Consider the following 12,257-nt stretch of genomic DNA (forward strand, 5'->3'; position numbering starts at 1 on the left):
ATACTTTTGAATATATATATATATATATATGTATATATATATATATTTACAAATATATTTATATATGTATGTATTTATAGCTATATCTGTCTAACTATGCATATATATATATATATATATATATATATATATATATATATATATATATATATATATATATATATATATATATATATATATGTGTGTGTGTGTGTGTCTTTACACATACCTTTATATATGGTAAATGAATGCATGATGTCTTGGTGTTGCATGCACTTTTGAAAGCTCAGCAATAATTTCCTAGTAAATAGAACAGTTGATCAAAAATAATAGACAATCATAAGGGAAATGGTTTGGTTAATAGCTGACAAAAGTTAATGGCAAGGATAATGTTGAAATGTACAGAATATGACATGCTCCTCAGTGATGCAACTACCTTTGAACCTGTCAACTGTACTGGAATTATGGCAGTTAAAGAATTAATACTCAGTCACAGATGTTTTTTTTTTCTGCATCCTGCACAAGATCCTTAAAATGAACAAGACAGAAAATGAGCAATCCACATATTATATACGCTTTTGACTAATGAAGATGAAAATGGCAGGTTACTAAAACAGCACGATCTAAACTACATATGAAGTGTCGTTTCTTGTGTATGTAATACTTCACACAGCAGGCCATACTGGTATATGCCTACACAATAAATAAATAAATGAAATAAACTTAGCAGATGTATTGTGAAATATCTTGCCAATAATACAAAGTAGGGAACTATGGGTTTAAGTATCAATATAAGGAAATACGGGTTTGAGTAGGGGAAATATGGATTTAAGTATCAATATAAGGAAATACGGGTTTGAGCAGGGGAAATATGGATTTAAGTATCAAGATAAGGACTCATGTTCCATGGATGTGCTATGACAAAAAAAGCATATCTATGCTATTAGATCAAGGTTCTAGTGGAGGCTTAGGATATAGGATCTTAATCACTTCTGATGGTTCTGTAGTTGGCTTAAATCAAACTCCCATTACAGGAGAGCCATGTATATGTAGGTAGCTTGGCCAAAAACTTCAGCAAGTAGAACCATGGCCATAACGTACAATTTACCCTGCCCCCCCCCACACACACACACACACACACACACACATACACACACACACACACATACTTTGATTGGGTGCCACCTAACTTTCTAGAAGTCTTGCAGTCACACATTTATTGACTTCGGAAGTCATGTTTTTATTGACTTCATAATTTTAATTTCTCCTGTTGTACACATCCACACACTCACACATAAGTCGCACTGCTGGCTTTGAACACTTAGCTATATACCACATATCCTCTAGAGTTGTGAACAAATTTTTGATTGCAGAGAAGTAATCATTACACGTTTTAGAAAGTATACAGGGTAGGGAAGACTTCACCAGGGAATTAGAATGCCTGTGTTCTCCCATAAAAGAGGCTACAACACTTGAGGGATAAACAACTCCACTCCGTAGATGTTATCACTGACTAAAATTGTACACATCACATGTGCTAGCATAAAATCTGTATACACTTTATGTGAGTATGTGATGTTTGAGTATGTGACAGTCTGCGTGTATTAAGATGTACTGTGTACTGTGAATTTTGAATGAACTATGAGTAGTGGAAAAATAATGAAAAACAAGAGTCTGCTTGAAAGCAGGAAATGTGCCTTATATGGAAGTGTATCCGATTTTCTTTCTCTGCCTAGAGATATGATGATGTGAATTGCCTTATGTTTACGGGTAAACCTCCGATTGGTTAATTACCCTGTATAATGATCTAACTGGCTAATTTTATATTTTTTGTACTGTCAGCAATATCACCAGTATATAAGCTTGTGTATTCTTTTGTTCTGGGAGTCTCCCTGGTGCTTTCCATGAGGCTCCCACACGTGTGTACTGTAGTTAATAAATACCACTGAAAGAGAGAAAGAACTATATCTGTCTTCATTTTCAAAGTAATATGTAACTTAACATTAGTCACAACTGTTTGTCATGTGTATAAAATGTTCAGAGCATTTACAAGGCATACATGCTGAAGCTAAACACTGCACTCATTCATACAAGTCTGTTATTATGTTATTAATTGTAGAAAAAGTATGAAATATACTTGGAAGGAAAATGTAAGAAATGACCACACTCAGTTACAAACAGCAGTACATGAATGCATTATAATGGAGTCCTCATGTCAGGGATACAATAATCCAATAAAACATACAATTATCAGAGGGCAATGACATTATTTCAGTCTGTCACACGATTTCTTACTCTGCTCCTTTGCATTACATACATAATTATTTTTTGAGTTTTTGAACATAAGACAAGAAATAACACAAGGGCATGCTGCTCGATGCAATACATCAAGCAAATGATGACCACAAAACTACAGATTTTATAAGTCATTTCTGTCAATGTATTTTGACCAAATTTAAAGTGTTATATGTAGTTTTTAAGACAATGTTGTCAAAGGGGAGCGAGCAAAGGCTAGCACACTGGGAGATTACTTAAAGAAAAATCAGGATGTTAGTGGGAGATAAACATATCTAACAATTTCTTCGCAAGATAAGATTGTATATTAAAAAGAATTTGCAAAAGTGCACTCAGTGCTGAGTCAGAAGACCTGCTTAACTCAATCAAAGGTCTGTAGACTTTTACACTAGCTGTTGAAACTACAGAAGGCATCATATACCCATGATCAGTAATCAGACCGTTGAAGGGAGCAGGAGACGTATTACAGAATGAACAATGTGATTTGTGAAATAGACACTAGCAATGTGTGGACTGGTCTTTACAACATATTGTAGGGATAATAAAAATATCATCTCTTGAGTAAATTAAACTCTCAAGCCTATTATACTTATAGCAATGACTGTCCCCTCATAATGATATCAGTATTTCTTTCTGTGGTGCAGTGTGGCTTAGCATATTAGCATGAGGAGTACCATATAAATGCATCTGAAGGCAAAATCTGATCAGTCGTTTTGTAATAGGATGTTAAACAGCAGCTATTATTAAGTAAACCCTGCTAGCAGTGCTGCTGCATGCCAGTCATCACGCAAATCAATGATGAGTACAAAATTACAGATTTTTGATTATGAGCCATTTCTGGACAAGTGCCTGGTATGTGAATCTATTTTTTGACTAAACTAAAGGTAGGAAATGGGTGTGTTAGGAAAGTGGTGAAAATGGAGAGCAAGGAGAGGGTAAGACATTGGGAAAATAATTCATGAATGAGCAGGATGGTGGCGGGAGAGGACAACAGCTATGCACTTCTTCACAAGCTAAGATTGCACCTGTCACCCCTGGGATTCCGGATATTGGCTAAGGCTCTTGCCACCCCCATAGTGCCTTTTTTAGGCAAGGCTCAAATTCTAAACCTACCACCCTAGAAAACAAAAATGGGAAGAAACTGAGGGTAATGCTGCTCAATGCCAGAAGTCTAAATCTCAAAATGCACGCACTCGAGGCCCTTCTCAGTATGGAGAACATCGATGTCTGTGCTGTAACTGAAACCTGGTTCAAGGCTCCTGAGAGCACCCCGGCACTATTAGGTTTTACCTCATATCATGCCCGGCCCCAAAACCGGACCACACCACAAAAAGGAGGTGTATCAATATACATAAAGGATTCCCACACCTCCAGGCTGGTGGCAACGCATAAGCGGAAACCATCCAGGTGCAACTAACCATAGGCAAAACTGCTTCCTACAAATTGTAGCATGCTACAGGCCACCCTCTCAAACTCAGGAACCCACACAGCCTTCCTGAAGACACTGGAAGGTATAAATATATCTCCAAACACCATCATATTGGGTGACTTCAACTACCCGAATATAGACTGGGAACATTACTCAAGCCCTAACTTTCTAGCCCAACGGTTCCTGGAGTTCATAAATTCAAATGCCATGGAACAGCTAGTCACTGTTCCCGAGAGGAGAAAATATACTGGATCTCATTGTCACAAACATGGGGACAAAATGCTCCACACCGGAGGTATGTCCCTCATTGGTGAGATCTGATCATAAACTAATCTCACTTGAAATCCATATCCATTACCCCAAACAAAAGACCACAGTGAAGAACTTCTCTAAAGCAAACTTCACACTACTCAAGACTGGTGTGGTATCCTTCAAGGCCCTGAGCCAGTGGAAACCACAACCCAAGCTCGCGGAAGCCCTTACAAATGCCTTCTATGAACACCTCCAGGACTGCATGGATCAGGCAATCCCAAATAAAACCAAGACTCTTTCCACAAAGGGCAAACGTCCAGTCTGGTGGACCCCAGCCATTAACAAACTTTACAATAAGAGGAGAAAGCTATTACATGATAGAACAAAATCCATAAAGGGAAGTCACCCTGATCATTATTAGTAAAAAATCGGAGCACTCATAAAATCAACTAAGGCCAATTTTGAGAGAAAAAATTGCCATGGATTCAAAGGACAATCATAAGGCCTTTTTCAGCTATGTTAGGAACCTGGGTGGAAACTCCCAGATATGCTCAGAATTAGTCCAAAATGATACAAAAATCACTGAACCCACAGACATTGCCAACATACTGGCAGACCGGTTCAGTGCGAACTTCCTCCTCCTCCCTAAAGGAGAGATAACTATCCCAGCCGAGTGTAGCCTCCCAGACATCTCAAATGCACAGGTGAAAGCTGCTCTCTCTAAAGCTAAAAACACAGCATCAATGGGACGGATGGTGTCCCCGGCTGTGTGCTACAGAGCTAAATGAGGAATTAAACCGCACATAAGGCAGCTGTTTAATCTCAGCCTTACCACAGGATACGTGCCCAAGGAGTGGCGTACAGCAACTGTGGTCCCCTCCACAAAGCGGCGCCTCTACGGACCCTGGTAATTACCGCCCATAAGCGTAACAAGTCTAGTCTGCAAAGCTATGGAGAGGATCATAATGGAGCTCATAAACAAAGATATAGGGGACTTGCAGACGTGGACCCGACCCAGTTTGGCCGTCAAGGGAAGATCATGCCTTTTGAACTTGGTGGACTTCTTGAAACAGTCACCAAGGCCATTGATGAGGAAAGGCAGTCCATACAGCCTACCTTGCCCTTGCTTTGGCTTTTGACACAATACCCCACTCGGGTATTGTAGAAAAACTTACCAGCTTAAATGTAAACCCATATGTCACAAGATGGGTTGCAAACTGGCTTAAGGACAGAACCCACAGGGTTAGAGTTGCTGGCGCTATGTCAGACTCCAAGCGGTCACAAGTGGTGTCCCACAGGTCGGGTCCTTGGCCCCTATTGTTCGGCATCTACTTCTCAAGTACAGGCCAACATGGGAGGACTTTGGCTGACAAAGTTTGCAGGCGACTGCAAACTGGGCGCCATTGAACCTGTCAACTGTACTGGAATTATGGCAGTTAAAAGAATTATTACTCAGTCACAGATGTTTTTTTTTCTGCATCCTGTACAAGATCCTTAAAAATGAACAAGACAGAAAATGAGCAATCCACATATTATATACGCTTTTGACTAATGAAGATGAAAATGGCAGGTTACTAAAACAGCACGATCTAAACTACATATGAAGTGTCGTTTCTTGTGTATGTAATACTTCACACAGCAGGCCATACTGGTATATGCCTACACAATAAATAAATAAATGAAATAAACTTAGCAGATGTATTGTGAAATATCTTGCCAATAATACAAAGTAGGGAACTATGGGTTTAAGTATCAATATAAGGAAATACAGGTTTGAGTAGGGGAAATATGAGTTTAAGTATCAATATAAGGAAATACGGGTTTGAGTAGGGGAAATATGGATTTAAGTATCAAGATAAGGACTCATGTTCCATGGGTGTGCTATGACAAAAAAAGCATATCTATGCTATTAGATCAAGGTTGTAGTGGAGGCTTAGGATATAGGATCTTAATCACTTCTGATGGTTCTGTAGTTGGCTTAAATCAAACTCCCATTACAGGAGAGCCATGTATATGTAGGTAGCTTGGCCAAAAACTTCAGCAAGTAGAACCATGGCCATAACGTACAATTTACCCTGCCCCCCCCCACACACACACACACACACACACACACACACATACACACACACACACACATACTTTGATTGGGTGCCACCTAACTTTCTAGAAGTCTTGCAGTCACACATTTATTGACTTCGGAAGTCATGTTTTTATTGACTTCATAATTTTAATTTCTCCTATTATACACATCCACACACTCTCACATAAGTCGCACTGCTGGATTTAAACACTTAGCTATATACCACATATCCTCTAGAGTTGTGAACAAATTTTTGATTGCAGAGAAGTAATCATTACACATGTTTTAGAAAGTATACAGGGTAGGGAAGACTTCACCAGGGAATTAGAATGCCTGTGTTCTCCCATAAAAGAGGCTACAACACTTGAGGGATAAACAACTCCACTCCGTAGATGTTATCACTGACTAAAATTGTACACATGACATGTGCTAGCATAAAATCTGTACACACTTATACCAGTTACACATAACTGAATTCATCCCCCTGCTTATGTAAGTCTACAGTCTCTTGAGTTATGCATTAACTGCTAATGCCACAGAAGAACTCATAGGAGTTATCAGAAAGCACATATCTGAAGAGTTAACCTGAGCAATCTGTAGGAATAGATATGGTTTCCCTAAAAGGGAGAGTGAGAGATGAAAACCATGAAACCATGAAAATGTAACCAATAAGTTGACTTATACACTTCACATTTCATAAGTACTCCATTCCCACCTTAAATTTCTACACATACATTACGTACACATTACCAGAATGAACACTTGCCTTACTATTCCCATAATCTGTAGAACTGTGCATTAAGTTCTGACACCTATCATTTCATAATTGGCAGAATGCAAGTATCTGAAGTGGCAATTTGAGCAGGGTGTTAAAAAACATGTTTTCCCTGAAGGGGGGTTACAAGTGTTAAGGGATCAAAACTCAGTAACAATGTACATGTTAGCATAAGTTTAGGTATCTACATTACATCTGTTAAGTAAGTCAGTTCTGCCTGTGAATATTTACTAACACATTCATGCTAGGTATACACTGCTGAATTTAAAGACCTGCCTATCTACATCTGCAATCTCTAGAGCTGTTTATTAACAGCTGACACCAGAGAAGGACACATAGGTTCATAGGTTCATAGGTAGGTACTAGGCTATTAGCAGAGTCAGAGAAAATCAAGCCACACCTCCACAGCTGAAGTCAATACTCAAAGTAAAACTTTATCAAAATCTTGGTTGAAATATCATTCAGGAAACCTATACAAAGAGCGTTAGTAGAATACCACAAATAAAATAATACACAAACCCTTCGGTACTGGTGTATAATTCAATAACGTTCTTAGTAAGAATTCCACGAGAACAAGATATTACATAAAACATTTCGGTACTGTGAAACTTGGTAACGCCCTCCAAAAACTCCACAAGAAAGTGAAGTAGAACGTAGTGTTCTTCAATACGAATGAACCAAGGTTTCTCCACAAAAACACAACATAAAGCATAGAACAAGAAATTCTTCAATATGAATGTCCCAATATTAATAACTCGATAAGTGCTTTCAGTAAAACCTTCTTCAGATCATAAAAGGTAGGGACTCCATTTCTTTCTTTATTAGAACATGTGACCAATAGGAATTAGAATAAAGGACAACACCCTTCTTCTTTCAAAGTTAATTATAACCAATTGTTTGGATCATTGGGAAACACACCTTCTCAGTTAACCAGTGGTAGGTCTTCTAGCCTTTAAAGATGGTTTTAAAGGAATTACAGCATTCAGCCCAGGAGGGCTATTAGCAGAAGGGCCTAAGTAAGCCTAGCCAACAAGGTTCTCTGGCTTACGCCACCCAAGAAAGTTAACCTCCTGTGCCCCTGTTGAGCAGAACCACAGAAATAATCACCAGGGTGTATTTCCTATTTCCCATCCACTCATTAAGATTTTTCTTGAAGAGTGCTAATGAGGAACTTTGCTTGGCATAGATGTGTAGCTTGTTCCCATGTTGCAGTTGTCAGGAAGCACGCCATTTAAGTGATAATTTGAACAGTGTTAGTATGCATATGGTTTCCAAAAAAAAGTAGATGACTTGGGGAGATTCATCTTCAATGAGTAAGTGTTACCATTAACTTGAAATGTACATATCATATCTGTTGGATTATCCTGGCCTGCTTGCCACCTACTGTTTAATTACACACTGACAGTAGGTACACATTGCTGGATTTGAGAAGCTGCCTTTCTAAATTCATTTTCTATAGAGCTGTGTATTAATTGCTTATACCACAGAAAAAGGCTTATTATGAGCATAATAGAGAAAATCATTATAGGTAGGAAAACACATACATGGGAGTATAGGCAATGTAGTTTGTCAGACACCAGCAGCGTGTGGATCAAAATTCACAGCAGACTGTATTCATAAGTAAAACAAAAAAAACATTTGGAGTACATTAAACCATTGAGACTGTTATAATATTACTTCTCCTATCATACTGCTATCGCAATAAAAAAATGATGGTAAAAAGAGGAAGCTGAGTAGCAGTCCATGCTTACGTCCATGTCTGTCAAATGGTACATATTAATTTACATCAGGTTTAATATTAGACAATATATCTATATTTATCTATCTATCTATCTATATGTGTGTGTGTGTGTGTGTGTGTGTGTGTGTGTGTGTGTATATATATATATATATATATATATATATATATATATATATATATGGTTTTACTTCAGCACCCTGAAGTATCACAATCCTGAACTTTATAATCTGGAAGCCCAAAATCCTGAAAACTCAAAATTCTGAATCCCAAAACATTGAAAACACACAGGATACATATACTGACTATAAATGCAACTAACCATAGGCAAAACTGCTCTACAAATTGTAGCATGCTACAGGCCACCCTCTCAAACTCAGGAACCCCACACAGCCTTCCTGAAGACACTGGAAGGTATAAATATATCTCAAACACCATCATATTGGGTGACTTCAACTACCGAATATAGACTGGGAACATTACTCAAGCCCTAACTTTCTAGCCCAGGTTCCTGGAGTTCATAAATTCAAATGCCATGGAACAGCTAGTCACTGTTCCCACGAGAGGAGAAAATATACTGGATCTCATTGTCACAAACATGGAGACAAAGGTATGTCCCTCATTGGTGAGATCTGATCATAAACTAATCTCACTTGAAATCCATATCCCCCAAACAAAAAGACCACAGTGAAGAACTTCTCTAAAGCAAACTTCACACTACTCAAGACTGGTGTGGTATCCTTCAAGGCCCTGAGCCAGTGGAAACCACAACCCAAAAGCTCAGAAGCCCTTACAAATGCCTTCTATGAACACCTCCAGGACTGCATGGATCAGGCAATCCCAAATAAAACCAAGACTCTTTCCACAAAGGCAGGCATCCTGTCTGGTGGACCCCAGCCATAAACAAACTATACAATAAGAGGAGAAAGCTATTACATGATAGAACAAAATCCATAAAAGTCACTGATCATTATTGAAAAAAAATCTGAGCACTCATAAAATCAACTAAGGCCAATTTTGAGAGAAAAATTGCCATGGATTCAAGGACAATCATAAGGCCTTTTCAGCTATGTTAGGAACCTGGGTGGAAACTCCCAGATATGCTCAGAATTGGTCAAAATGATACTATGAACCCACAGACATTGCCAACATACTGGCACAGGTTCTGAACTCACTCGCTCTCCCCTAAAGGAGATCCCAGCCAGTGTAGCCTCCCAGACATCTCAAATGCACAGGTGAAAGCTGCTCTCTCTAAAGCTAAAAACACAGCATCAATGGGACGGATGGTGTCCCCGGCTGTGCTACAGGCTAAATGAGGAATTAAACCGCACATAAGGCAGCTGTTTAATCTCAGCCTTACCACAGGATCGTCGTGCGTGAGAGTGGTGGCAACTGGGTCCCACCCACAAAGCTAGCCTACCTCTGGGACAGTAATTACGCCCCAAAAAGCGTAACAAGTCTAGTCTGCAAAGCTATGGAGAGGATCATAATGGAGCTCATAAACAAAGATATAGGGGACTTGCAGACATTGGACCCGAGTTTAGCCGTCAAGGGAAGATCATGCCTTTTGCTTCTTGAAACAGTCACCAAGGCCATTGATGAGGAAAGGCAGTCCATACAGCCTACCTTGACCTTGCAGGCTTTTGACACAATACCCCTTCGGGTATTGTAGAAAAACTACCAGCTTAAATGTAAACCCATATGTCACAAGATGGGTTGCAAACTAGCAAGGACAGAACCCACAGGGTTAGAGTTGCTGGCGCTATGTCAGACTGCAAGCGGTCACAAGTGGTGTCCCACAGGGTCGGTCCTTGGCTATTGTTGGCATCTACTTCTCAGTACAGGCCAACATGGGAGGACTTTGGCTGACAAAGTTTGCAGGCTGCAAACTGGGCGCCATAGTGGAAAGATGCATCGGACGGATATCCTTCAGAAGGGACTCACAGATAGCTGGTGCCAGAGCCATGGCCTGAAGTTAAGCCAAAAATGTATAGTCATACCCTTGGGAAAAACAAGGTAACCCCAAGCTACCATATAGGTGGCAATCCACTAAGCACAGAAGGGTTATCAGGGACCTGGGGACCCAGGTTGACAGTGGCCTTTCTTTTGACACTCACGTTGCTAAAGTGGTTAGAAAGACCTTCTACATTGCCCACCTGATCATGAAGGATTCACATCCAGATCTAGTGAGGTCTTTGTTCCCCTGTACTCTTCACTTATCAGACCAATGATGAGTACAATGCCCCATTAGGGATGTATCTCACCCGACATCTGCAGCAATTGGAGAGACCCCAAAAGTTCCTCACCAAAAGGATAAAGGGACTCCAAAATCTGTCATATGCTGCCAGATTGAAGAAACTCCAGCTCTATTCAGTCGCATACCGTCTGCTCAGAGGTGACATGTGCCTGACATACAAGGCCATGTCCCCACGATTAATGGACATGCTCCACCTCAAAAAATCCAAATCCACCAAAACCACTAGAGCAAGCGACTTAAACCTTATACGGATATAAATAGGGCGTGCTGGAGGGATAGATTTATCACTCAGAGACTCCCCATGCTGTGGAATAAAATCCCGGTCCATGTGAGGCAGAGCACCTCGCTGACTCTGTTCAAGAGAAATCTTGACCTGTGGATGGGAGATCGTAGGTTTATCATCTCTGTGTCACTGCTGGACAGAGGCACAACAAACTAATGGGCACAGTATTTTTTCATATAAGGGGAGAAAAAATTTGGGCTAGGCTTATAAATGCCTTAGGGCAGATAGCCTAGTATAAACCTATGAACCTATGAACCTATGAACCTATATGTGCAAAATATTAATGATGAGAGAGAACAGCTTAGTAATCTTTTGTGACCAAATGGACAAAATCATGTGTGTACTACACACACTTAGGTGAAGTGGAGAGCAATGTATGTGGCTTATTTTATTATTTTTTTATTGGGACAGATACCCTTTTTATTTTTTCAAAGAAAGAGGAACGATTGTTGGGAAACGTCTTTAGGAATAACAGGGTTAGGTTTGATGGGTAGGTTAAGTAGCAAGTGCAGACACAGAGGACATGCAAGACAAACAGGGATGGTGATGAACTCAGGTAGGGGAAGGTGAACACCATGGGTGGAGTTAGACATGGGATCTCTGAGGTATATCCTAGCCAGCATGAACACAGTTGAAATCTAGTGCTGACTTTCAAAATTCTCACCACTGTTTCCTGTTGCATAAACCTGAGACAGTGCCAGATGGGTTAACTATTTAGCAATAAACTGCAGGATTCTTTCCATTTAGCCAATGGAGGCACCAAGACCTTCTCCATGATCTCATCCACCAGCCCTTTTAGCTCTTGTCAGGTCACAAAATCACCACCTCCACTGCTACTACTGCTGGTAGGTATCACTGCACCAGCCCCAGGGGTAGACTTATCTGAGAGAGTTGGAGCAGGTAGTACAGGTGTTGTGAAGGTAGCCCTGACAGGTTGTGACCCAGAAGTGCTGGATCCTTCTACTGCCAGGGGTGACACCACCACAGCTGACTAAAACATGCAAAAACCAAGCTTATTTATGTAATCAGTGTCAAAGATTTAACACATGCAGAACAAAATTATGAGAGTTTGCTATAGGCAGAGATGTGTCATGTGTCATTAGACAGCACTGAGCTCTGACAGTGCTCTATGCAAACTGCTACAGAAAGAATGAGCATAACAATGACAT

General features: G+C 40.0%; 1 protein-coding gene across 1 annotated transcript in view; it reads right to left on the reverse strand.

The window, feature by feature from the left end:
- The window catches only part of LOC122808799 (deleted in malignant brain tumors 1 protein-like), a 1,006,762-nt gene that overhangs the window by 197,493 nt on the left and 797,012 nt on the right, over positions 1-12,257 (reverse strand). The window lies entirely within an intron of this gene.

The sequence above is a fragment of the Protopterus annectens genome, chromosome 1.part1 (genome assembly GCF_019279795.1).
Source record: "Protopterus annectens isolate FY-2018-M chromosome 1.part1, PAN1.0, whole genome shotgun sequence".
Taxonomy (NCBI): domain Eukaryota; kingdom Metazoa; phylum Chordata; order Ceratodontiformes; family Protopteridae; genus Protopterus; species Protopterus annectens.